The 25,733-nt window shown below is 35.1% G+C and overlaps 2 long non-coding RNA genes across 2 annotated transcripts in view; one reads left to right on the top strand and one right to left on the bottom strand.

Moving 5' to 3' along the window:
* Nucleotides 1–2,923: 2,923 nt before the first annotated feature.
* The window catches only part of LOC124417136, a 123,405-nt gene continuing 100,595 nt past the window's right edge, over nucleotides 2,924–25,733 (bottom strand). Inside the window, exon 3 of the long non-coding RNA XR_006931153.1 lies at nucleotides 2,924–3,044. This is a non-coding gene — a long non-coding RNA (uncharacterized LOC124417136). The remainder of the gene's footprint in view (nucleotides 3,045–25,733) is intronic.
* The window catches only part of LOC112533282, a 79,731-nt gene continuing 77,698 nt past the window's right edge, over nucleotides 23,701–25,733 (top strand). The window contains exon 1 of the long non-coding RNA XR_003077271.3: nucleotides 23,701–23,979. This is a non-coding gene — a long non-coding RNA (uncharacterized LOC112533282). The remainder of the gene's footprint in view (nucleotides 23,980–25,733) is intronic.

The following is a 25,733-nucleotide window of genomic DNA, read 5'->3' as shown; positions in this document are numbered from 1 at the left end:
TCTGTTTGTCTAACATATGGTATAGATAAATGTCTGATGCTGTTAGCAGCCTTCTATAGGGAATTAGTGGAATTTAACTATCTCTAGCTTTGATCAGTACACAAATATCCAGATATTAAATACTGACAAGAAAAAAATGGACAAGTGCTACGTTTGATTTCATGTAAATACATGACTTCATGAAGTTAGATAACTTCAAATCAAAAGTGTTTTTCCAATTTTACACATAACTAATAATTAGCTACTTCAAATACATTTGAAGAGCTTATCTTCTCCCTTTATCATAAATTATTCTATAGCTGTGTTGGACTCCAGTAGGACTTCTTTTTAAAAAACCCAAATCTAATTTGTTTGCTGTCTTGAGCTTCTGCTGGCTGTGTGGGTAGAACTGAGGTAGACGTATGCAAAAGAAGAGCATTATTTTTTATATTAAAATAACTATGGGGCCCCACAACATAGAGGTCTCCCCCAATTTACACAGTGAGTTCTGATTTTGCGCTGACTCAAAGAAAACATCACATTAGACAGGCTGAAATAGGACATTTGTTTTAAAGATTTAATATCGTAATAGCTAGGAAAAGAGAAAGCTGGAAAACAAAAGGCTGTCATAGGACTGCTATTTTTTAAATATATAATTTTACATTGCACTGTAGAACTTTTATATGAGCAATAGGTATGCTCTGAGTCCAGCCACTCAGCTACACTGATACTCATGCTCTGTACAAAAATCCCTGCCTCAAATAAAAAATTCTCCTAATTTTTAATGAGTCATTCCAATTCTGCTAATCACCTCAGCAGTGGGTTAGCATGGTGATTTATTTGTACTTGTCTACTGCCACTCTGGAATTCGGGTGTATTTCAAGCATTTGATGACAGAAATGCTCCTTTCTGAAAATAATCTTTGCAGCATGCGCATTTGTGCGTGATTAAATATGTATATATACATGCTTAAATTCTGTCAGAATTGAAACAAAGGACTTTATTTCTAAAGCTTTGATGGGTTTCTACAAAGCTGCATGCTGCATTTCCTCTTTTATTAGCAGATGTCACACTACCTTGTAGGAATTTCGACATCATGATTAATGCTATGATTTTTTTCTGTGAGGAAGAAATCCTCTTGTTTGTTGTTGCTTCAAAATAATTACAACATAAAATAAAATGATACGATATGATGCTTGTTTGTTTGCATGTGATAGATGGTCGTTCTCATCTGCACAAAAAAAAACTGTTGTGAATGTTAAATACAATATAAGAGTCTAATCAAAAAGAAGGCACTTTCAGGGCTGCTTGTATAATTATAATTCTAAAAGTTCTAAGATTCACATCCTCCCCTAGAATAATAAGTGCTTAAAAGTACAGAATAATGATTTCCAAGGAATGTGCATACAACTCTTTCATGGTACTTAAGGATTTTTTTTCTGTTTGATGAACATTACTTCCACTGAAAATGTGAACAAAACCTTCGCAGTACAAAGTGCTCAATGTATTTTAGAGTCAGTCCCAGGAAGAGTGGAAAAAAATGATGACTATGAAGAGAAAATGCAGTTAGGCTGACAGAAAACAGTACTGCAGAAACATTTAATAATAAGATTTAGATAAGGAGCTTCAGTAAAATGACTGGGCATAAAGCTGACAAATCCTAGTTTTTAAAACAGGTTATGTGGAAGTGGATGAAACAGCTCTCAATTTACGTGTATACTGACATCTAGCTAGAACATTTTATTTATTTATGGAGGTTTTAGTAACTCAGTCATTTAAAGCAACAAAATGGCTCCTTGCAAAAGCTGCCTACTCAACTGATATGTTAACTGCTTGCTGTTGGAAGTATGAAGAAAAATACACAGAATCTCAAGATGAGGTTTCAGAGAAACTGAATTAATCTTTAAATAGTTTCCTGTTCCTTTTGTTTTTCAGGATCATCTCTTAGGAATATGAATTGGTTTCCTTTTTTTCTTTCTTTTCTTTTTTTGTGGTACATAATAGTGTCTCAGACTTTAGAACAGCCTGAAGTCACAGGTACTTAGAATTTTAGGACTGTAGTAGAATTAGTAGGATAATAGGTGACAGATACAGGAAATAAATATCACAATATATGTATTTTATATATAAAGTACTAAGAAAGGATTTTGGGGTGCTTCCACTCAAATGTTAAGCAGAAAATATGTGGAAAATTCAAAAGATTATCACTCTAGTAAGATTAAACATAGTTGTTTGAGGGTTTTTGTGTGTGTGGTGGGTTTTTTTTGTTTTTATTTTTTTATTTTTTTAACTACTTTCTTCATAAACTGAGTAACTGTCCACAAGTGATTCAGTGCCAGTCGGTGCTGCATTGCTCTTCCACAACACAGGGGACAGAGCTGTCACAAATTTAGGAATTAGTAATGTTTTCTGATTCTTCGTATTTCTGACAGCACATTACGGGAACAAAAACATTCCAGTAATAGACCAAAGGAAAAGTAAAAACTACTAGAAAGGGGAATATGAAGGTAACCACAGCAAAAAATTAGTCTGATTGAGAACAAACAATTACAAGTCGATAGTTACCTCCCATTCTATTCTTTGTTTGTATCTACTAAGAAAATGGTACTGAATACCTATGTAAATGTCTGGATCTAAGTAACTACTTGAAGTGTATTTCAGCCTCTCATTCCATATGCGTAATAATTAATGGCTCAGAATCATGAAAGGATTTAAGAATAAAGGAGATTGGTGCTGCTACATTTTGCCTTCATCTTAAAAATAATTTTTCATTTTTACTTGGGTCTATTTTTCATCCCACTGATGCGTAATGATGTTTATTTTCATTTAAAATAAATTAAGTAAGGATTAACAACAGGAAATACTTAAATGAAATCTGATTTTACTCTTGATATTCTGGTTATAACACAGTGCAAGAAACATAACTCAGAAAATGGATTTTCAAGTATGTGGAATATAGGATCATCGACTTTCAATCTTACCTCTCAAATCTTTTCCCATCTCAGATGGACATAGTAGATCAAAGCTAAAAGTTACATGGTAGCTAACAGCAAAATTTGCCATTTCTGCAGGGAATAAAAAGTACTTTTTAAATTCACAGGAAGGTTTTCTTTTTCAGGTTTCCAGAGACATTCTTTAGGCTTTCATAACTAGGTTAAATATTGGACTATCACCTGAACTTTTCCAGTCTTTGTTCAACTAAAACAACAAATCTTTTAACAGTAGTTCATTAATAACCAGCATGTCCAAGACAAAACATCTTCTCCAGTATACTCCTGTTACTGCACTGCCCTTTGTATTGACCATCCTCCCTTGGATTTGTTCCCTCAGCAAGTTTCTTTGCCTTACTACATATTTCTTCCAAAGTATTTATCAAGTAAATCAGCCAATATATTTTAAAACAGGCTACGAACCTGATCTTTTGTGCACCTGCATTTATACGTTCAGTTCCTGAAGTCTTGTCCTTCATGTTTGCCCTCTGTCACTGAGATCCAATCAAGTTCTGTACCTATTTCAGCAGCTCATCATTATAACTTAATGATCTTGTGGATTAGTCTTTTATATTTTTAGGTTGATTTAGATACATTAGTCTTTTGAATATGTTCACTGTGTATAAAAAATGATTTCTTAAAAGCCCTAGTAAAATGCAGCTAGGGCTTTCCCACTCAGTGCTTTTCAGAAGAATTTATAAAATGAGTTGCAGTGATTTCTCTTTGATCTATAATGAAATAATAACTTTCCATAGCCTTTAGAACCAAAATAACCATCATCCTTTTTATTGTATCCAAACTACAGCTTTATTATTTGGGCCTTAAGTATTAAATAAGAAACGTTGGTTTTTTTTTTTTCACCACTTCACAGGTGAAATGTTATAGCTGCCTTTACTCATATCTGGGCCTAGGAACAAATCTTGATCAAGTTCTTTAGCAATGCAAACTTCCACTGATTCTTGAAAGGATTCTGTGATTTGGTTAGGCAATCTATGTAGGTTGCTCTTAAAGTAATGCCTCCAATTTATTTCCATGGAAACTACAACTGATAAAAAAGCACAATAACACTATAGAGAAAATGATCATCATTAGCTATGCATTTTTGGCAGTGTCTGCATGCTATGCTTATAAAAATCTGTACAGTAGAGGTGTCCCACTGTCACCCCTACTGAAACAGACCACCCACTACCTCACTGTGCACACACCCACTGTTTGGTCTCCATAAACATTCAGCAAGTGTCAATGAATGCCAATTTTTTTGCCTGCATGGAGGAAGGAATTAAATTCCACATCTTTGCTTCATACACACTCCTATGTCAGATGCCATTTTGCCATCTGTCACATGGCAACAAAATGTCATAAAACGTTGTTAGGAAGGTTCAACCTCTTCTGCTATACCACCACCATTTGCCACTGACATCATGAACCAACATAATAAAATAGGAGGCACTACTTTTGGAGCAGTTCTCAATGATTAATCACAGATTCGTAGGGGTTGAAGAGATCTCTGCTAAAGCAGGCTTCCAAGAGCAGGATAAACAGGAAAGCATCCAGGCAGATGTTGAATATCTCCAGAAAAGGAAACTCACCACCTCTCTGGGCACCTTGTTCCAGTGCTCTATAACCCTCAAGAAGAAACATTTTTCACATGTTTGTATGGAACTTTCCATATTCCAGTTTGTGCCCACTGCCCCTGGTTCTGTCACTGGGAACCACTGAAAAGAGCCTGTCTTCATTCACTTGACTCCTACCATCCAGATTTATATAAACATTGATAATATACTTAGATATTGTATTTATCAAGATATTACTCAATATCTTTATTGATGATCAATACAAGGGGATTGAGTGCGCCCTGAGTAAGTTTGCAGATGTCACCAAGTTGGGAGGAAGTGTCAATTTGCCTGAAAGTAGTAAGTGGAAGAGGGGTCTGGACAGGCTGGATAGCTGGGCTGAGGTCAATGGGATGAAGATTAACAAGACCAAGTGCCAGGTCATGCACATTGGTCACAACAACCTCATAAAATGCTACAGGCTTGGGGCGGAGTGGCTGGAAGACTGTGTAGAGGAAAAGGGCCTGGAGGTACTGGTCAACACTCAGCTGAACATGAGCAAGTAGTGAGCCCAGTTGATCAAGAAGGCCAACGCCATCCTGGGTTGTATCAGAAACAGTGTAGCCAGCAGTAGCAGGGAACCGATCACCTCCTCTACACAGCTCTGGTGAGTTTGCACCTTGAGTACTGTTTCCAGTTTTGAGCCCATCACTACCAGACAGGCACGAAGGCCCTGAAGCATATCCAGAGAAGGGCAACAAAGCTGAGTCTGGAACACAAGTCTTATGAGGAGCAGCTGAAGGAACTGGGATTGTTTCGTCTGGAGGAGACTCAGGGGAGACTTCACTGCCCTCTACAACTACCTGAAAGGAGGTTGTGGCACGGTTGGGGACAGTCTCTTTTCCTGCATAACTCGCAATAGGATGAGAGGGAATGGCCTCAGGTTGTGCCAGGGAAGGTTCATGTTGGAAATTAGGAAAAACTTCTCTGAAAGAGTAGTCAGGCACTAGAACAGTTTGCCCAGAGAGGTGGTTGAGTTACCATCCCTGGAGGTGTTCAAGAAATGTGTAGATACGGTACTAAGGAACATAGTTTAGTGTACAATATTGGTGGTAGTTGGACTAGATATTAGAGGTCTTTTCCAACCTTAATGATTCTATAAGAGATCCCCTCAATCAGAGAAGGCAATTCTGATATGTTATTTTTCCTGTAATAACTTATGCTTTTTCTTTAGGAAATGAAAAATCTGCAGCTTGTTCTGAGACATCTACTTTCCCTTCAAACTAACATCTGCAAAGCTAACATAGTATTTTGTTAATGTTGTTCCTAGTTTCCTGAAGCCTTGATACTGTGAATCTTCCCCAGTCTCCTTGAGGGTGGCCTAGTATGTAAAGCACCTTTAAAATGCTCTTTGCATTTGTTAGTTCTTTGCTGCTTTTTATCACTCTCTTCCAAAATGCATGACCTCGCACAGGAGGAATTTCTGATACCTACTTAAATACAAGAATAGAGTAGCACTCCAATAGTGTTTTTGCTCAGGGCAAACTCACTACCAACTTTGTGCCATCAACTATGAATAACAATCCTGCATTTATGATGAACAAGTTATGACAGATAACACAGCAGTCATATTAATCTGCCAACCCAATAGTCAAAGCAATCTTGACTCATTGGCCTATCTGAATTTACTGTGTGACCTCAAAAAAATGGATTTTAAAGTTGATAATCTAAAGTGTAACCATGACTGTGACCAGACTACCCCTGTTTTTATTACTTCCAGAGATAATACAAATGTGCTCTGAAAATACTGTAAATGTGAAAAATATAAAGTTAAAATTCAATAAAAAAATAAGGGAAAAGGCAGCTGAAAACTACTGAAACTGGAATACAACTATACGCATTGGTCCTCATTACTTATCTAAGTTCACCTGCACTGAACACAGAGCTGGACAGAATACCACCATCACCCAATTTAATTCATCCTCCTAAAGATGATCATCACAACAGTTAAAAAATATATCTGATATTATCAGATCTGCTGCCTGTTTACACTTTCTGATTAGTACTATTTCTCTCATGCAGCTTTACTTCAAGTGACTATCACTGCTGCTATTTTAACACTACTACAACTGAAGTAATCCATTCAGTTCGGGTATCAGATAGCTAACACAGAAAAGTAATTACTATGTGCTATCTAGTCTGTAATTTCCTGGATGGACATCAGTAAAGTAAACTCAGTTGTAAAATGTTTGTGCAATTCTTTTTTTTTTTTTCCCCCTACTTTCTTTCAAAAATGGTCTTATCTTTCCTAAACCTTTGATTACATCATTAAAAAAGTAACCGCACAATACCTCAAAGGTTCTCATTAAAAGCTAGTATGAAAACGGCAGGAAAAATGTTTCCTCTTCACTCTCTAGCTGACCATTTTTTTTCAGTTGAATAGTATCCTTGCAGAAGTCATTCCAGTTTGCTAGACTATGAACATCAGAGAAAGTTTAATCCTCTAGAAGATAGGTATGTTACTCTTCTCAATGCTTGCTATGTCCCTTTGTCCTTTATAAAGTATTTGAGAATGTATATAACCATGACTTTTGTTCTGCCCAGTTTTTCCAATACATTTGTTTTCAGTGAGCTAGCACCAATATCCATTTCTATTGCAGTTTTAGTCACTTTTACCTGGTTTTCTAATGTCAAATATCCAAGTCTATACATACTGAGTTTCAACACAAATGTTTGATGTGGGATCCTTGTCCTCCTGAACCCCTCTACACAGTTATGTGCTTTCTCATTTTCTCTGAATAGTACTACAATGCTTAATTTATATCTACTAATTCAACTCCAAGACAATAAACTTGAGTTAACTGACTTTCTTTAATATTGAATTTCTTAAGCCAAATTCTCCTGAGAAAAAGCTTTCTGCTTTTCAAGTCTATTTCTGTTTCACCCTAGAAAAAGAATAAGCCTATTCTTAAATCAGTCCTCAGATAAGTTCTGACACATTTTACCCATCACTGATCAAGCACTTCATCTAATTAGCTCTCTAATGAACTACTCAATTGCAAAGCTACAGGTATGCGGCATCTTTTCTCTAAACTCTTCAAGAGGAAACCTTTTAAAAATACAGCACACAAGTAACAAAATTCATCTTTCTTTTCTCTCCCACTATCTATAGGGATGGGAGCCTACAAATATGTATTGTTCCAGGTTTAGTTGACTCTCCTCTTAAACAAACCTCGGGCAATTCTACTGAAGTATCTGGCTGTATGTCTCAACAGCCCCTGTCTACCACACAGGGTAGCCACTGAATTTTAGCCATTTTAGCCACTGAATAGAAGTTGGAGTAAATTGGTAAATTGGGTTAAAGTAGGTAACATACTGGGGCAATGAAATGTTATGAGTGATCATTCAAGGCTGGCATTTTCTGTATTCTGTGCACAGCTCTAAAAGGATTTGATTCTTCAGCTTCTTCAGTAATCACTTCTTTTTGTTGTGACTTTATATCAATCCATTAGACCAGCTACAACAAAGACTGGAGATAAGATGCCTGAACTCAACACTCCATAGGAAGCCCATCAAACAGCAGAGCACTAGTAAACTTCACCATTTCATGTAAATCATGTCTCGCAAAATACATGTGTCTTGCACATTCATCAGCTTACCAATGAGTTCTGATGGGTTGCTAGCTAACATGCAAGGAACCAGCTAAACTATGCTCTGCAAACCTGACTTGATTTGTCTGCCAAAATACATTATTCATCCGGTTTTGCTGACCTTTGTGTGTATGTTGTGTAACACAAACAAACTAGTTACAGACAAACAACTTTTGTAATGAAATAAGTAAATAAATAGTGATTGTCATCAGTTGCTATGAAATTTGAAGAACATTAATGATTTCTGAGGAGAAGACCATTTTAAACTTCTAAGCACAAATTTCAGTATGACTTCTCCTTTTTACATACATTTTTTAGAGTGCTAATAAAATAAAATAAAATAAAATAAAATAAACTGGCCAAAATATTACAATGTAGGGATATAATTTGGATGATTAATACCATGGAACAGTGCAAAAAAGGCAGCTATAAAGCATACGACATGCTTAACAAGAAGCCACAGGCAAGCTTTGAGCACAAATCCCCTAATCCTATTGATCCTGCTTCTGAAAAAAGTGAAGCTTTTCTATGACTCAGAAGGGTGACAATATACAGTAAGTGCACACGGCAGGCAATGTATGCTTCAGGAAACTTAATTGTATAACCTTCTTCATTACTTGAAATACCACTTCTGTCAATACTCAAGCCACATCCTCAGTGACTGCTGCTGTTTAAGATGCTGTCAGTCTTCCGTATGATTTTGTGAACCAAATAAATTCCAAGTCATTTAAGGCATTATTATCTCTGCTGATTGCATTACCCTGTTCAGGATTAGCAGAAATAGGAAAATAAAACTTCAGTTCTGGCAGTTTCTCAGTCTCCCACCGTTAAAAAATAAGGTAAGAATGTAGAACTGGAGAATGAGTATTTAAACATATCTCTATAAATGTACTTGTAGCATTCAATCTGTAATATATTTCTATTCTAAATCAAACAAAAAGTTTTTTTTTTTTTTTAATAGATATAATTATCTTTGAAAGCACATATTTCACTTATACAGATTATCTGATATGTTTGTACAATGTGTTTGGTTAATTGTTCTTCAGATTATACCACTTGATTTTATACACACTTCTCAGAAGAATGTAAATTATTCTCCCAAGTTATTAGCCATGTCAGAGATTCCTGTTGCTATTTATGGTTTGATATATCACTTAAACCAAAAAAGCCATTATAAAAATTACTGTTGATTCTGATTTGATTAAAAGCATGTTTAAAAACTCCCCCATTTGTGAGATGAATTTTATCAAAAGCTTTTTTCAACTAGTGTAATACTGCTTAGTTGTTTGGTGGTTTTTTTTTTTTTTTTTTTTTTTTTCAGAACTTTAGCAATACAAAATCCTTATCAAAATGGAGACTGAAATTACTGCATTAATGATAATTACTAAATGACTGTTTCAGAAAATAAGATTTTTAGTTTGTGGAAGAAAACTAGAGAAGAGACTGTAAATACATTTTATGACCCTTGAATAAGAAGGAACAATTATCTTATGTAGTTGCAGCAGCAAGGAAGAATAAAACATGATTTTGATAATCACAAAATATGCATATGTGTCCTTTTATGGCTCTCTACCTATTATGAGCATTAAGAAAAAAAAAGAACATAATAAGATACTTGTTCTGCCAGGTGTATTGTATCTACTTGAATATCCAGCAAAAAAACTCGGCCACTACTTATTCCTACTTACTGTTCTGGAAAGAACAAAGAATCATAAAAGGTGAGGAGAAGAAAAATAGGTGGTGATGGTTCATCTGTTTCTTGACTCAACGCAGAGTCAACAAGTGGCAAGTACATAAAACAACACTGCAAAAGTTATTGATGGCGTTGTCACTATGTGACAAATTTAACTAATAAATTTAAGTATTCACAATTATTTATTTTGTATTAAATTGAACTTTAAATACATATGAAATAATTAAAAATATCTTCCTGGTACAGTGGAAAGAATCAAATTCTCTTCTAGGAATATCAAAGAAACTACAGTCTGAAAAAGGCAGGTATTCTGTGTATGGTTTTTACACAGAGAGAAATTGATAGACCTTGAATCAGATCTCCAAGGTGAAGGTCATAAGAGTTTGGAAGGAAAACCAGATTGCAATAACATCATTGTGATGTTTCCAGAAGATTATCAATGGAAAAATCAAGCAAAAAATCTTCTATGAAAGATTCCCATTCTCTTGAGCAGGCATTATGTCATCCTGCACTGGAAGATCTGATTTGTAATACTCAGATAAATAAATACGAAATTCAATTAGTTATTTCAGCCTTTCCTTAAATAACTTTCCTCCAGCAGCTTGCTTCCATGAATTTTATATAGTCTCAACATTCACCTATGTAGCTGGCAAAAAACAAACAAACAAAACCCAATGTGTTAATACTTGACAGACAGAAATATAAAGTGCCAGAAGTCATGAGATCAGGAATGTTCAACAGCACAAGATAGATTACCATCTTGGAGATACTTTTCCCATTCTCTTAATTTTGCATGAGAATAAGAGATGTGGATTTTTTTTTTCCTGCATTTACATATTTTCCTATTTCTCTTACTATAACAGTGATGATTAGTTAAGCATGTAAAATTGGGTTACAATGCCCTTGAGGAACTGAGGACCTTCTTTCACCATTGCCACACTTCCTCCTCCACAGTGGAACATAGCAGCTGTGTGTATGACAGAAGACATCACATAAAATAATTGCTGGAGAGATTCTGGGTAAGTAGGCAACCCCTAGAGCTGGTGAGTAATTTGAAAGAAATAATTACATAGGCAAATTTAACCTATTTTCAAGCTTAGTACTTTTTACTGTTTAACAAAAATTCACCAATCACCAAAATTCACTTATACCAGAAGATACACTGCAAATTGACATTAATTCTTACAAAACATTCAAGTTTAACATTGGACACTTAATGGGTATTCTAGTAAACTCTGAGTGCAAGGATGCTTCTTGAGATCTATTTAAAAAGCTCACTAAAAATAGTCATACATTTGCTTTGAAATTTAAATGAAAACTCTCCACTCTATTATTGCACTGTTCACTCACTGATTATTTATTAATGCTAACAATCACTTGACTAGGCTACTACACCAAGGTTAACGGTCAGGCTCTTAGAAGAAGAGATCAATGGAAACTCCAGGGCCTACAGGTGGCTATCGTGTTGGAAAGGCATCACCTTCATTGCTCTTTATATGCCAGAGCAAGACACTGTTCAGAAGAAAAAATGGCACTTATTAAATTACATTTATGACTTTCTGTGGTTTACTTAACAACTGTCCAGATTTCAACTTCTGTTTGGCAATGATAAAACAAGTGTCTTAGAGACAGCCTGTGCCACTTTCTATTCTCCAGAGGAACTCATTGTGTAGTGGAGCTCTGTGTGAAAACAGGTTGGAGCTGAGGTAAGCCAGAAAAAGCTGACTGGGTTAGAAAGACTAAGTCTTTTGGAAACAAACTGTACTGGGGGAACAAAAAGTTTCTATAACTACTTACAAGTGCTTGGTAAGGCTCTTTATTGGAGCTGAGGCTGGTTTCTAACTACATAGTAATTACTTGTTTCAGTGCTGAAATGGTTTGAAGAGCCTTATTTGCAGTGAATCCTACCGACTAGAACGGAAACAACCATACTAGGGGAAAGGAAACAAAATAGGAAAGCAGCCAAAATGCATGGATTTCAGGTTTATTTTATTTGCCCCTCTATTTCATCTTAAAAAGATCATTCCCTTACTTAGTCTTTCTAAACTAAGCTTCACCCCAAGTGGAATTTCCAAAGGTGTCATAAACCTCTGAAAAATGGGGTTTATAACAGGAATGTTGACAGCTGGCCCTTAACAGTAGCAGAGTTACCCACCACTACTGCAATATAGTAGTCTCTAACTACTCTAATTCTAATGAAAAGTTACTGTAATGTGACTCCCTATCTATATTAGGCCTCACCATTTTTCTTCTTTATGGGCCTCATTATAGTAAGGAAAATGCATGCGCCCCTAGAGAAAGCTGGTAGAAGAGGATCTAAGTACTTATAAGCTTTGTTTTGTTTCTTTCACATTGGTACCTGAATATAAAGTTAGGAGATCTAATATCCTTACTGTAATGAGAAACATTATCAACACTCCTTAGAAAATGCAGACTTAAATGTACTACAGTATTCTAACATAAGTTAATCTATATTGGTTTTCATCTTGAAGAATTCCTAGGTGTTTTAATGAATAGTATCCCTGGGTAACTTCACTATCCCAAAAAACACAGCTGCCTGTGGGATGGTCAAAGCATCTTTTCTCCATCCACAATACTGTAACTCTCCCACAGAGGAGGAAGGAAACAGAAAACAGGTTCTCAATTGAACACAGAGCTTTACATAGAATATACTTCTGAAATGAACTACCAAGCGGGAGGCACAGCAGTTTTGTATCAAATGGTCTCCAGACAATTTCTATACATACATCAAATAATTCTTTACAGTGAGCCAACTGTAGTATTCTTATTAGAAAACAGAATTCCTAGTGCTTATTGTACATTCTTCATATGGAACAGCTGTACAATCACACAATGCTACTGTTCTAACTTTGCAGTTGCACTTGCTGGGTTTTTTTTTGTTTGCTTATTTGTTTGTTTTTTTAAATAGCAAAAGCAAAATGATGTGAAGTTATTTTGCATAATTTAAAATGAAAAGATGTTTCTACATTACTGTTTCCCATACATTTTATTACACTTTTCTTGCACTTCTAAGTATTAGAAATTTTTGACTTCATGTTTGTGTTCATGAACACTATGTATTTATATGTACGTTGGAGAGAGGGAGAATTTTTACACATAAACTGTCATTACAAGGTCAGATTGTGAAATGCAATTGGTATTAATGACAGTAAACAACAGAGGTGGATAAATACGGGTTGCTTTTAGCAGATGAGCAGCTTAGGCCATCATTTAGTATTTTTTAGAATAGACAAAATTTTTTGATGTGCAGTAGAAAACTAGCAAAGACAGAGCAAAGTCAAACCTATAACCAGAATGTACTGTGATTAAAAAAGAATAAATCGGATGGATATAGGAGATTATGACCATTTGTGTATTTTTGCCTTACAGGCTACTCTGACTCCTGCTTAAGGCCCCAAAGATCTGATTCTCAAAATATTTGCCAGGAATATATCCCATTTCAACTTTGTGGAGTAACTTCCATTCAACAAAACATTCAGATCCAAAAAGGATTAATCAACATTGATATCTAGTCAAAAAAGGGAATTACTAGGAAATTGAGCATTCTAATTGTCTACACTACATCACCTAGCAAAAATCATCTTCTCCATTAAGTAAAACTTTGTTAAGTGTGAATTATCTGATATCATATCTATAATTGGTCTGGCCTGTTCAGTTGTGAATGTTCTTGGACAATACTCAAACATTCATGGTAATTACAGGTATAATTCAATCACAGTGAGCTGCAAGTATAACACTAATTCTATACAAAAGATACAATGTTCTGTTGTTCCAGTCTATTTCACATTTTGAAGTAAATGCAGAAGTTATTTACTCTCTTCCAGTGGGTGACCAGACCTTTTAATCTCTTCTAAAATCACATAGCCATGTGACACAAGTAAGGTCACTTACATAATTATTACATGACTCATCTACCAATGTTTGGTGGATCAGCATTTTGAATGGATGATTAGATTTTTTTGCTAGAAAAGGAGACTGCAAATTTAGACTCTGATCTTCAACCACTAAAATATTTGAGAACTTTCATACACATCCGCTCCCTACTTGAAGGATCAAATAATCCATATTTGTTTTGCTTCTTCATTAGGGAAAATATCAGTGGCCAGCCAAAAGTATTAAGGATTTAAGACTGCATAATGTCAACAGGGCATATCAATGGCACAGTCATATAGATTATCTAAGTAGAATGTACGATGCAGCTGAATCGGGAGGCTTGTATTGGAAACTGTGCTCTAATAAAACACTTCTAATGAGCTACAATTAATACAATGTATGGTACACATTTTTTGCAGAGGTAAAAAAAACCCCATGAATTATTTGTTGCAATTCCTAGCAGGAGAATTACCTTCTATACATTTTTCAACAGCAGGAGTAAGAAACTCACATACTTAAATTATTGAAAATTTGATAAGAAGGTCCACATAAAATACTGTTGCTTTTAAATAAAATCATGCAAAAATATTTTTAGATCTTGGGTACTTTACATTTATTAATAAATATTTTATGAAGTTCTACCACAGATGCTATTTAAACATAAGATAAGCCTGAATAATTAGTCTACAGCACATATCACGAATAAAACAGATTACTCAGAAAAAGAAGGAAAAATGCCAGCTTGCCAAAGACACAAAATGAGGATCTGAGATGAGGCACTGAAATGACATTAACCTTGACTAACCTTTACTGCCTAAAACTGATTGTCAACACAGGATCATTCATTGCATTACTCTTACTCCTGTTCTTATAGTTCATCTTAATCTGAATGAAATTTTAATGCACTTTAAAAAAACACATTAATAACTATGTGAAAGAAAGAAGGTGTTAGAATTAAATATAAATTCTTCACATAGTAATTTTCTCTTCATATTACTCTCCCCTCTGCAGTGGCTTTATTCCATTAAAGCAGGACTTGTCCATAACTGTCAGGCTACGTACAACAATTTCAGGAAGAGTTTTTTGGGTCACTCGGCTTTGACCATCTTGGATCTTGTTTTTATGTGAGAGCTGGGTATCTGACAGGCTGACATGATTACTGCTGTGTTTTCTTCTGCTTTTTTTTTAAGCTTATCTGCAAGACACACTGGCTTTGAGACCCTGCCTTGCTAACATCAGCCTGACAAAAACCATCCTGTTAGTGACTGATTACCCTCCCTGCCAAGCTGCAATGATCAATGAGTGGATGGACTTGTCAGACAGTTCTTTAGACACCTCTGCAGCAGTGTGTGTGGCAAGTGTAACCATGGAAAGATAAACATTTAGGGACGTATTTCTTCTGTTCTAATGTGCTTGTGTGCTCCCATATTGCTCCAGAGACAGTGATTTCAACCTGGCCAGAGAAATGGCTTCAGACCTTTGTATTTTAGAATGCAGAGCTGCAAGCTAGATATGCTTAAAATATTCCACTATAAATGTCTGCAGAACTGTAGTACCACAAAAGCTGATGTTGATAAAAAGAAAGACATGGAAGAATGGGACGAAGGACATGTTAATTGTAGTACTAGTGAAGAAATCAAGCAGTGAGAGAATCTGATTTGACTTTGTGATGAATAGTGACGTCTTAAAAACTGGAGGAACTGAAAAAAATACTTCAATAAATTGGGCATATTATTAGAAAACACAATATTTCTCTGTAAGGATAACTTTGACAGTATGTGATTTTCCTTCATGAACAAAGTGGAAAAGCTATTAGCAAATATACAAGCAATTTAAAAACAGAAAAAAAAGAAAAAAAAGAAAAAAAAAGACACAACCTTGTGTCTGCAAGTAGTCCTATTAACATTCTTAACCATTTTTTATATATGGATAAGAAAATTTGCTTTCTTTCTTGCATTATTCTGCTGGAAAAATCTTAGGCATACTAAGGACAATCACAAAATCTTAGGCATCACTTAAGTCCTTCTTTAGTCCTGAAAATAAGACTTAAGTAGAATAGTCATTTTGCCAGTCCTCCACACAGACATTCATTTAATCAGTTTTTTGTTTTTTTTTTTCCTAATCTTAAATGAAAGGATAAGAATTAGTATTTAACGTGAACAAATAAAGGCTGAACAAACACTGTAAACAAATCTGGTCTTGTTTTTCTCTCAGAAGTCCCTAAATGCATCATGGATTTACTCTTTAAAGCATCTTGATTATACATTTCAAAATAAGCATTTAGTTTGTGCCCTTCTAGTCTTGTTTTGAGTTTAGAATTTTGATATTTCGTGTTTAGATGTGATTACTCAGTATCTGTGGCCTTAGTAGGGAACACTGATTGAAAGTGAGTGAAAATTAAGCTTGATGAGGTAATACAAAGTAGTCGATCTCAAATTTCAAAATGAAATTAACACCTCTTGTTTTGGATTATTTATTGTTATTTTGGTTATATTTCTAAAACATTTTTTTACACCTAGTCTTTCTGTTCTTACTACTGGCATTCCTAGAGCTGCTTGATATTTGTCAACCTGGCAGGTGTAAGAGCATCTCTAGGCAGGGTGAGCAAGCCTGCAATATGGTCAATACAAGGATGCTCTGGAACTATCTTGAGAACACTTCAGCTGAAATGCCAAGGGTAAAAATTCAGGATCTAGTAAAGGAGTCTGAAGCAGGCTTCAACAAAGCTACCCTCTGACCCCTGTGCTGAAGATGTTGTCCTTTGGGTGCACCCTCTTTCCCAGGCATTTTGAACATAAAATTGAGGAGGTTGACGCAATCAAGCTGTGGATATGCCTCTGCATGCTCACTTATGGGAACTAGAGATGCCTAGAACATAACTGATATCCTGTAGGATTCTAAGGTTCCTACAGTGATTATGAGCGCTGGGTAAAACTGTGTGTCCCATCATTGGCTCTGGCACAGCTGGAATGTGTTACATTCACAGTACAATTACAATGAAGTTACAGATGAATGAAGCAATAGATCTATAAACTCAGAAATTACCTAAATAACAATAGCTGCAATGGACTTGTCAATGCTAGACTGCTTTTGACATGATTTATGAGTTTGGCAGGCCCATCAACTCCTGGATTGGGATGGGAGCCTGCAGAGAGGAGTCCAGTATCCTGGTCTTGTGTGGGGAGACTGAGATCTAAAAACAACTACATAGTATAGAACAGCATCTGAGTATTTTACGTGGGTTGAAATAAAATAGTGGTTCCACAGTTATGCACACTAATTCTGTTAAGACTACTCCAGGTTCAGTTTTTCCTTCTTCATTTTAAAAAGATCCAAATTCCACTACAAAGTACGGATGCTTATATCACCTATCAAGACAGAATTATACCTGGTAGAAGCCTGGTGATTTTAAAGAATACAAGATTTATCCATCTTTCATTGTAAGATTTTTGCTTTCCTCTGGGCTTATTAATTTTTTCACTGCTACTGTAATGTATTCTATCTATTTCTACTAAGTAATGTTAACAAAAGGCCTTCACTGCAAATGCATACGCACACATTTATTTCCTTGACTCATTGTCGCATCTATTTTTAGCTTCCTGATGAATTTAGCTTTTTCATAAAATGCACAGGGAAATAAAGGACCAGAAAATCCACAGTACTTTAGACAGAGGTAAAGCAAAGAGTAAATAGATTCATTGCTTTCCTCAAAAGAAATGTATTGTGCAGCTCCTGAGGAATACAATATTGAGATGAAAATGAAGCTGCAATGGAAATGGAATGAGAAATAGGTATTTGCTTCTGGGTGAGCACAACAAACCTATCAGCTACATAGTTAAAGAGCAGCAGCCCCATCACACCAATTCCTGATGACTAAATAAACTACAGGTAGAAAGACAGGGGAATAAGACAGAAGGAAGGGAAATGAAGCTGCCAAATGAAAGAGAAGTGTTTCTGCAAAGGTCAGTAAAGGATAAGATTAGTTTGGAGTAAGCCAATACCACAGTGTAATTTGCAGTATTTTCAAAAGCTACAGAATAAGCATTCCTTGCTATTTCTAATACAGGCTTTGAGCCATGACTATCTACGTAAACAGAGTAGGCATTAAAAGTTCATAGGGCTTGATATTGCCTGTAAAGAGGGAGCCCCTACAGAATTTTATTTTATTACTAACCTTTATTAGTCTTGTAGCCAATGCTGATTAAAGTGTTGTGGCATATCTGTCAGCATGCATGAATGCATAGAGATTATTAGCATCTGCATTTAAAAGTCTAAGAGCCAAGAGGTAGAGTCACAAGCCTGGAATACTAATTCCTATTTTATTCAATGTAAACAGTCAAAGGGATGGATAATAGCATATTCGCCTTCTTTTATTGGCATGTTTATCCATCCTTTTGTTCTTCTCTCTCAGAATGTAACTAAGACAACAGAAAATAATACAAAATATGAGATATCTATGCATGGTTTATATAGATTTCAATGCAGAACATCCAAATTTGGATGGTCAAAAGTAACAATTTCTAGCCTTTCTGGGCTGATGCCTCTGCTCAAGCTACTCACAGAGAGATTTGGACTAAACATGCATGGAAAATATGGATTGTGCAAAGGCAGCCCTTTAATATAGGCCTGTAGAGTTTTACTGAAGTATTTGGTGACTGTGTAGGCACAGCTTCTAAACAGTTAACTCTATTTTTTTGCACTGAGAATATTCAGACTTCAGAATTCAAATTGAGCTGCACAAACACTTCCGTGATTCACAGTGCATTGTTTTGTTTAGGGAGTGATGACTTTAAAAATTACTTAAATTATCAGTTTTAATCCTATGTTCATTTTTTGTGATGTCCAAAAAAATTTTTGTTTTACAGTTAAGTTACAGCAAAATATCTGTTTTAGTCAGCATTCATATTGACACTATTTATGATCTCAAACCAAATGTAAATAAAGGAGGTAGCAATCTGGTTCAAAGCGGAAGCCCACTTGGAAATGACTGAATGTTGGTGAATAGTATCATTTGTTATTTGTGATGCTCCATTCAGAGGTGTGTTTCATAAAATCCAGGGACAAGTAAATCAAAATTAGACAGTGCTCTACTGCTGATTTAAGAAAACACTCTGGGTGCAGTTCAGATAATGTAACTTTCTTGATATACACCAGAGCTGTTTTCACCTCTGTGGAAAGATAAAACCCTGTGACATGGAAACATTTCTGTCTGGCACAGAACTAAAACCAGAGAGTCGTAAACCACTGCTGAGCATTAATTTAAATGAACAAAGAGATGGCTTCTACCCAAGACAAGCCAGTTACTCAAATGTGAATCACAGCGGTAACTAGAGATCACCAATGATGTTTTTGCGCTGGATATCCTTTCTTTTTTTTCTTTTTAGAAAACACTTTGTTTTGATGAGGATGAGCATGACAGTACAGCACAGGGTCTCAAAGTTTTATCTTAAAATTATCTCAAAATATCGTAGAGAAAATGTAATGGAATAACTGCAACACTGCAGACTGCGAATATATATAGTGTAACCTTAATTAGTTAAATAAGATTAATCAAGACAATACACCATGTTAGCAAGTTTATAAATTACAATTTGAATAATTATAACGGAAAATGTTTCTGAAGTTAATTAAGAAAGCAGAATGTAGTCTACAAAACTGTGTGTGTGTCACTATTCTATTTCTGACAGTGTTCTGTAATTTGAAGTTGACTGACAACTTTCTTCATTTTAACATCTATGTGAGTAAACATTCTTTCATCTTGAAAATGTAAGCCTTGTTAATTTAACATCCTTTTCTTCTTTATCAATTAATGATTTTTATGTCTGCCTATAATATTTTAGGATACTTGTAATTCCAATTCAAAGTTACATTTTAATGTGTTTCTGTAGACAGTTAAATATTTTTTGTTATCTGTATTCTAATATTCCTTAAAGACACTAGCTAAGATGAAATGCTCCTATTTTAGGCATACTATTATTATAATCATATAATGTCTAATCAGTACATGGTATCATCCCAGCGATCTTTGGATCCAGCCACTAAAAATGGTTGTAGATCTAAGCCTGACAGCCAACCAATACTCACAGTAGCATATGGAGATGTTGATCTCACTTCCTAAGCCTTTAACATTCTAAGATGTCAAAGGAATTAATATCATGAATCACTACTGTTTCTCTCCTGAAGAAAAAAGTAGTTGAATTAAATTTCCCTAGTGTTCTCCAATCCTCTGTAGCATTGCTATTATGCTCTACAATATGGATTACTGCGATTTTTCTGCTCACTTTAAAAAGAGCTATCTGTATTATGGTTTTTCATTTCCTTTATGCACCACCATTTAGAGACCTCCTTGTCAGCTCATCATGAAACTTACTGTAAAGTTCAGATTTATACTTGCTATACTCATATTCTTAATACAGGAGGTCCTGAATATCTACGGAAATTCTATACAAATGTCTGACTAATGTGTCTTATTACAAAATATGAAGTCTTTGTTTCATGATTTTGCTTATTTATCAGCTGTGGTTTGCAGTTCTATTTCCTACCTACCGCTCTTATTCTTCTGTTTTACTTCCTTAAGAGCAGTTTCTTAATGGCCTCACCACATGCTCGTATCTGATAAACTAAGAGTTTGAAGTGTAAATTTAGATCTAAGATTAACAATTTCTAAGATAGGCAGGCTTTTTCTGTACTGCTGGTCAGTGCTGCATGCATAAATACTGGATTTTAACTATACAAGAGCTATGCTTTTCAAGTAAATGACTCGACATGAAGATGAATACCAGATGAGAAGTGTAAGTACAAATGTTTTTTAATTAATGTAAAAGTTACTTAGTTAATGCATGTTGTTTCATCAGTTTGGCAACTATGTCAGTTTGGATAAAGTAATTAGGAGTTTAGATGAAGTGTTGATGTAGCATGGCCTGCAAAACTCAAGCTTCCAAGATATTTTCCTCAGTGCAAACACTCATTTTAGTCTGTTGGCTTTGCCAGAAAAAAAATATTTGAATAATGCAAATATGAATGGCAAAGATTACTTCTTTTTTCCTCTGATAAAACAGAAGTTTTATCTTTAAGTTTTAGGCCCATCTATTCATTTCTGTTTAACTCAGATCTTCTGGCAAAGCTTGCTTACAAGCCTGCAAAAAGTGTGTTTAGTATATTGAGAAGCAGAATTTTTATTGACTTAAAAACAGAGAGAAGATGCACTCCTTTTGAATTTTTTACTTTAAAGAATCTGCAGAAAAAAAAATCTAACTGGATTAAATCAAGTTACATCAATAACTAGCACTTTAAGATAGTTTTAGAATAAATATTAAGACTAGATTTTTCATTAAATCTTTAACATGAAATTCCTAGCTGCACATCTAATCAATGAATCTCATGAAGTATGTTTCTGCTGAGCCTTTACCTGAATTAACTGTCTCTGATACATAATCAATGAACAAGGCTACTGTGTGTTCAATTTCAATGCTAGCATACCTGGTTTGACGTTTCATCTAACCTAGAAACGATGATGTGAGTAAAGTCAGTACACTACAGAGCAGAAGGGCATTCAGTGTTTGTGTCAGAGACCTGTACCTGAGTACAAGAAAGAAGAAACCCTTTTAGGTGTCCTTGTGTAAACCACTGCTTACACACCCAACTGCTACACCACCCAACTATGTGAAACTAACATCTGTTTTTCAAATATATTGAATTTACTGTGTACACCTTTACTGTGTACACCTAAAAGAATAATCAGCAAAAATATAGTTATATTCAATGGTTACATTAAGAACAGTAAAAAATTGGAGGTTACTTTTTACATCAGAGATCGATATTGTAAAATGTAGAAGAAAGGAAGCCTGTTTTAAATGGGGATCTAAGTTTGCAATCCACATTTGGTCCAGAACTGAACAAAAACAACTGAGGGTACTCCACTTTGATGCTGGCTGACTACCAACACTCGTTCATTTTACTCAGTTATTATTATCATCATTTGATACTTAATAGTGCTTTCAGGTTCAAGCTGTAGGTTTGTGTGAAAGTCAGATAAGATCTACATACACTGAATTGTTAGGTCTGTTCTTCTGGAAGCCAGGGAAAATGTGTTGCACTTTGCTGGATTTTCTTACCACAACACACACACATGCAGAATCTGTAAGAATTCCATATTACACTTTTAGACACTTCATTTCTAAACACTTCATGAAAATGGGAGAAGAAGGTTTTCTTCAGTTTGTTTGGATTCCAAATCATGCAAGGAGTATTTAAACTCCCACATTTATGTTCTTTGTACAGCTGCAGAGCACAATTCCTAGAGTTGTGGGTATATATACTATATATATATATAATGCAGTTAGCTCCTGTATTCTCGGTGGGTAGAATGTAAATTCACTTATGTATAGATAAATGTAAATTGGATCATGTATTGAAAATGGATTAAAAATAGAAATATAATTATACTAGCACATCCTTGAAGATGATTGCCACTGTTCACTTTAAAAACACATGACAACATAATGTGCACTTTATTTAGCTGTTGTGAGAACAGTTTTAGTTTTAAGAGACCTAATGAGAACACATATTACATAGGTTTTATCTCAGAGTATTTTAAGGGTATATTAGACTTTTAAAAACTTTATTTCTGATATTTGACTTGACTCAAATACAGAGAGATCCATCTAAACCTTAAGCAGACACTAAAATTTGTTTTTGTTGGTACTGTGGCAACAAGTATAAGATGAGGCAAACCTTACTGATGTAGTTCTTATGTTGCAGTTGGAACAGTAGCTTCACTTTTTCCTTCATCTCCATTTCTTAAACATTCTATTATCTATCAGTATTTTTATGGTAGATTCATATTCATAAGCTTGTAATGATGCATTTATTAACACCAATGTTAATCTGTCATCCTATTGCCCCATTTTGCATGGTTAAGACCGCTTGATATGCTTTCCTGGACAAGATGAACCTAAATAGATTTGATTCCCATTCAGTTGCCTTTCCCCATAATACAGAAGGTACTGGTTCAAACTGGAACATAACTTTAGTATAAAATCTTCTTCCTGTGAAAAATAAAGTGGCCATTTCTTTCCACTGTTTTTGTTTGTTTGTTTGTTTTTCCTAAGCTGTTATTGATTGGTGAAAATGCTGTCTTACACTACCGAGTCATAGCTTTTCAGTAACCTCAGTGATGCTGTCAATGGGCTCTAAGGAGTTTAAAAGGTCAGATGGTTCTCCCTAACACACTGTTTTACTGACATCTTCAGCTGATGGAATTCCAGGATTAACAATGGTAAATAACCATTTGCTGAAAGCAGAACACTTCAGACCCACTTTTCTGGTTTTATAACTAATTCAAAAAATTTGAAGCTATTTGTTGAGCAAACCTATTAAGTTCATTGTTCTTCTAACTTTGGGTCAGCTTTTAGTTATATTTAGAAAATATACTTAGAAAATATTACTGCTACAGTTCCATCAGAATGTCAGTCTTAAAGCTGTACATTTCTATATAAGTATAGCTGTTGCCTCTCTCTCTCTGAGTCCTTAAACTGACAGGCTTTCTGTGAAATTAAATAGTTTATCCCAAAATAAAACAGCATTTGAACAGAATACATTTTAGCACAGAGCCATTGTGTGTCACATAAGCTATAGAACAAACAACATTTTCCAACCATGGAGTTTAAATCCAATGTTTAATTACTTGAATGAAGGAAAACACACATTTTGGGTACTTTCTGAGTTCTGTGAAGCCTTGTTTGCTCCTTAATTCCTCAAGACTATGTCCTACCACCTGACCTATACAGGTAAGCAGAATGAGGCTCTGCTTCTTCACAAATGGATGAACACTGCTAGCTAAGGGAAATAGTTTTGTTTCTCCTTTTGCTTCTGTACTTCCCCCCCCCCAGGTTTTTTCTCCTCCTGTCCTTCTGAGGAGCGGCACAATGGTACTTAGCTGTCTGTCAGTTGTTAAACCACCTCCAGAAGTCAATTTCATACACTTTGTAACAACCCAGCACCTACATCTGATGACTCCTCATAACACCACACAGCGCTGAGGACTCCGTATGCCTCTGTGGTCAATAAGTAGCTGAAAAACTATGCTGAGTACTTCAACATCGTCAAGTGGTCAGCCTGCATTTGATTACAACCTACCATTGTTTGCAGGCTCCTTATTACTACTCCAACTGCTCAAGAAGCAAACGTCTGTGTTGAATCATACAGCAGTTGGCAAGGTGGTAAGTGAAAGAATTTCCGCTTTTTGAAATCGGAGAAAACTTTAACCCTAACATTCAGCTTTTTATTAATGGAATTATATTAAAAGAGCTTTTCAGACAACTTTAATGCCACCACTTCTGAACTCCCGACTGTCTTTGAAACCTTAACTTTCTTCTAACATATTGGACAGGGCTGTGTTCTCTAGATTAGAACAAGTACTTCTAAAAACACTCAATCTTTCATGTTTCTAGGAGCGACACTTGCAGAACTTAGATGACTGTTTTTACTTTGCACAGCCCAGACTTTAAGGTAGCACAGTATTACACAGAAACGGAAGGCTCACTTATCTGCTAATTTAGGAGGATCTAAACAACTGTGAACTGCATAACCTTTTGGACATGATATATGTCAGCAGGGACACACACACACACACACACAAAACCCACTGAGATGCCTTTCGAAGGCTGCAGAAAAGTTAAGCCAGTCTAGCCTTCATACCTACTTTTCACCATATACAAATATTTTAGATCACCAAGTATTAAGTCTAAAACTGGAATTGGACTATAAAAATATTAATTTCCATATCTCTTGTGCCAACAATTGTTATTTTTTTTTTTTCCTGGAAAATCCCACTCTGAACACAATTGGATTAATATCTATAATGGTATGCCCTTGTTCTAAAAACATTAATATGGAAAGTGCTGTGCTAAGCCATAGTCTACTTAAAAATAGATGTTATAATGAAAGAGCTTTGGTTGTAGATGTACACTTCAAAAAATCTGTTTAATGCAGGGTTTCACAGTACACAGCTGGTGATTTTATATCCAGTAAACACACTTGCCCTATTTCTAAAATTGGTGTGTGGATGGACTACTGTATACATTATGTAAATAAATACTGTAGCACACTTTTCCACTGAAAGATAGTTTGGTATCATGCTTATAAACAACCTTCATATTTATCCCTACAGCCTTATACTGACAACTTACATGCTTATCTTCATACCAACTAAGAGAAGGAAAAGACATTTTCTGGCAGACTAATTCTTTATTTCCCATCTAATACAGCTGACTTGGACTATTTCATTTTAGTTTTAAAATCTGTGGCTGAAAACACAAAATGAGAATTTGCCTAGAAGAAATGGATGAGAACAAAGACAATGAAGTACTACTGTTGCTACAGTGCATGTATTTAAGTGAGTTTGTGCAGAGTTTTAGAGGAAACAGTGGTTAAAAAATTTCCTGATGGATTTAGTATATAAATTCATCTTGAAACCCTAAATAATGAAATACAATCACAGACTAGAAAGTAATAACATATCCACAGATAATATAAAAAACCTACGAACAGATTCTAACATTGATCAGTTATTTCTGGATAATTTGTTGTTCCATCAATAGTTATGAAAGACGGTGAGAATTGATCAAATACTGTGCAATATGAGGCTATCTTGGGAAATATATATACACAGATCCATTTTTAATTTTAGAGATACTGTAATCTCTTTTTATGTCAGTATACAATATGCTGATGGAAGGTTGCAAGAAAAAAAATGCAATTAGGATTACTTGTTCATACAATTTTCCTCACTTAAATGAATTGATTTTCCTACTTATTTGATTTGTGACTTTAGAGTTCTCTGCGGTTTGTTCAAGAATGTAATCTCCAAAATTCACAGAAAATTTGGCATTGGGACTGACACTGAAAATAATGAAAAGGAGCAAAACTTTTCCCAGTGTAGTTCTGATAAACAACATAATTACTTTTCCTTGTA

Source organism: Gallus gallus, chromosome 11 (assembly GCF_016699485.2).
Source record: "Gallus gallus isolate bGalGal1 chromosome 11, bGalGal1.mat.broiler.GRCg7b, whole genome shotgun sequence".
Lineage (NCBI taxonomy): Eukaryota > Metazoa > Chordata > Aves > Galliformes > Phasianidae > Gallus > Gallus gallus.
Note: the sequence above shows the minus strand (reverse complement) of the source record. Positions and strands in the feature narration are given on the sequence as shown.